The sequence below is a fragment of the Nannochloropsis gaditana genome (genome assembly GCF_000240725.1).
Source record: "Nannochloropsis gaditana CCMP526 unplaced genomic scaffold scaffold498, whole genome shotgun sequence".
NCBI lineage: Eukaryota > Eustigmatophyceae > Eustigmatales > Monodopsidaceae > Microchloropsis > Microchloropsis gaditana.
In genome coordinates, this window is record NW_005803455.1 from 13,359 (window position 1) to 15,943 (window position 2,585).

The window sequence follows — 2,585 nt, forward strand, 5'->3', positions numbered from 1 at the left end:
CTGAGCAAACGATAAACAACGGCATTGATTACTTACTCTTTGCGTCATACTCGCAGCGTCAGGAGTCTCTCGCTGGGACAGTGCAGCTTTTCGTTTCTTGTGGCTTGCCTCCAACGTTTGGCTCCCTGGCCTGGGCAAATGCCCCGTTCCTGTCCGGCACAACGGTGCTCTACCCGACGATAGCTCTTCTACGTCCGGAACGGATAAAGATCAACAGGTTCAGAACATGACCTTTTTGGAGTTTGAGGGGTATACGCATTTCCTAGGCGCTCCGTTTTTCTACATCCGGGTCCCCTTTCATTGTGCGCCGGCCTCGCTTGCTTCAATCAGCGATACCGCCAGGTTGGGCTTTTGAGTCCCTTTTTGGTGGCATATTCTCGTTTCTTTCATAAGATTCCCTATTTTGAAATACCGTGATGTACGCATTGTCGAGAAAACGTAGGATGGTTCTCACCGCGGCACAGGCAAATAATCGATAGCATCTTGGCTTCACGTCCTCGTAGCCGTCCGAGGACTAGAAAGATGTGGACAATATAGAAAGCGGGGAAAAACGGGCGAATAAAACGCATAAATGATGATGTTAATTTGACAATATGACGAAAATCACATCCGCCTCCACACAATTCGCGCGTTTCAGCGTCGAAGGTCGGAGCGTATAGTAAAGTTCAAAAACTAACATGGAGAGGTACACTACTCGTGACCAACTCATCAATTTCGTCCAGCGAACTAGCAGGGGTGCTGCAAGCGGTAATTTATGCACTTACTTTATATCAGACCAATTCGAAAGGGACATAATGGAAAATACGACGTGTCCCCTCAATCACCGGCTACTTGTCTTTCCTGAGACAGGCGCTCATTCACCCCGTCCAGTGCAGACGACCTCTCGTTCAGGAGCAAGATAATTGAGCCTCCAGTACTGGCACGAGCGATGGCCAGGCGCTGCTTCTGCCCTCTGCTCAAATTGATACTCCCTTTACCCACCATGATCTGACATCCCTCTGGTAGGCTCATATTGTTTGGTGAATGTGTGCATTCCTGCATGCATCGCGACGATCTTTCAGAGTGGTCTCGAAAATCACGCTCATGAATACAGTAGGCCGTTTGTGGCTGCAGCCACTTCACATTCAGTTGCTGAGCATCCATCGGCACCGTGCGAGGCAACATTCTGCAAGCCTTGAGAGAAGGAAGCATAAATTCCCTTAGAAAGCTCTCCTTAGTGCTTGCCTCCTGCACTATTCTCTGCTTTTTGTCGTCCAGGTTGCCTCATCCGAGACCAGAACGGACGAATCAACGGAACCAAAGAGAAAAAGCGGCAATTGACCGGCCACAGCACCTCCGACCCGTGGCCCCATTTGGACCTTTCTTCTCAATTACCTTTCCCTCTTCTAACCCGATTCTATCAACCATCGTGTTCGATTTGCTTTCACATTATCTTGCAGGCCTAGCGCCTAAACTGTACTCGGCGCCTTGCGTCCTGCAGCCGCATAGACCAGATTCTCCTCTTTCTGCGCACAAGTCTGTATGGCAATCATCACGGGCATCGCCGGTATGATATCTGGGGTCACACAAAGTAGCACCGCAGTCAGTCGCGAGGACTGCAAAAAGGCGACATCGAACCTCCCAAAAAATTTACAGACTTACTTCGCCACGTCTCCATTTTGCCGGCTGAACCCACCCGCCAAGGGCACAAGGGTCGCGTGATTGTGGTCGCACTTCGTGCCTGTATATCCATACAACTGATGTCCTGCCTCATCGAAGCCTTCACGTATTACCACGGATTACGTGCCGACGGCTTCTGTCTCCTCGGATTGAATGTCATCCCCCGACCCTTGCGTGGCAAAAGGTGCCTTTGGTGCATAAACGATAATATAAAGCTTAAGGTACTGTTGATGTGTAAATTTTGGAGATAGGAGGCACATGACATATTCGGATGGGGGTTGCGCCCCGTTGCAGGCAACAGCCTCGCCTACATTCCGCGGACACATTCCGCGGAGCTCAGTGGGAGTACTGGAAGGTAATGTTGCTTTTTAAAAAAGAAATGTGTCAATCAAATTCTTGACAATGTCATATTTTTTACTGTCCCTTGCAAACTTTGAAGATTGGGATGAAGGATCATGAGCAAAGTCTCATAGAAAGCGAGAAAAAAATAACGGCCACGGAGCCGTTAAGTGCATTCGGTCCTTCATGGATCCGTCGTGACCCGTCGTCCCTCTTACAAAATCACCCCGTGCGACCAACATGCCACAACAGCCAAAGTATTGAGTCCTCTTGAACAGCGTGACAATGGCTGAGGAGCGTGGCGACGAGATGGCGGGCGAGAATCTGGGATTTGGATTCGTCCCCGGGGAGTGGAACGAACTAATTGGAGAAGACATCAAATACAAGGTAGGAATCGGGAGTAACAGGCAATTCAAAGAGATTGTATAACGTGAAAAGGAAGAAATTTCGTAGCGAAAGTTTCTTTCGGCTAATCACTCCTGTGTGAAGGTGAAATAGACCAGTGTGGAATGCGCACTTGTACTTTTCGCTTTGCTATCATCAGCCTCAGCCTTGTCACCCTGGAGTTCGATGGGAGAATGCGACCC